The following is a 463-nucleotide window of genomic DNA, read 5'->3' as shown; positions in this document are numbered from 1 at the left end:
TGGATGTCAAGAGCGCTTTTCTCAACGGCTACATTCAAGAAGAAGTGTTTGTAGAACAACCTCCTGGTTTAGAAGATTACAAACATCCTTCTCATGTCTATAAGTTAAAGAAATCCCTCTATGGTCTAAAGCAAGCTCCACGAGCGTGGTACGATCGTCTAACAACTTTTCTGATAGAAAAATGTTTTACCAAAGGGAAGCTCGACACTACTTTATTTATAAAGAAAATAAATCATCATACTTTACTGATTTAAATTTATGTAGATGATATTATTTTTGGTTCTACTAATGAAAGTTTGTGTAGTGACTTTGGAAAAATGATGCAAGGAGAATTTGAAATGTCAATGATGGGAAAGTTGAATTACTTCCTTGGACTACAAATTAAACAGCTTAATAATGGAATTTTTGTAAGTCAATCCAAGTATTGTAGGGATTTGCTGAAAAGATTTGATATGGATGACTG

The sequence above is a fragment of the Lupinus angustifolius genome, chromosome LG14, assembly GCF_001865875.1.
Source record: "Lupinus angustifolius cultivar Tanjil chromosome LG14, LupAngTanjil_v1.0, whole genome shotgun sequence".
NCBI lineage: Eukaryota > Viridiplantae > Streptophyta > Magnoliopsida > Fabales > Fabaceae > Lupinus > Lupinus angustifolius.
Note: the sequence above shows the minus strand (reverse complement) of the source record.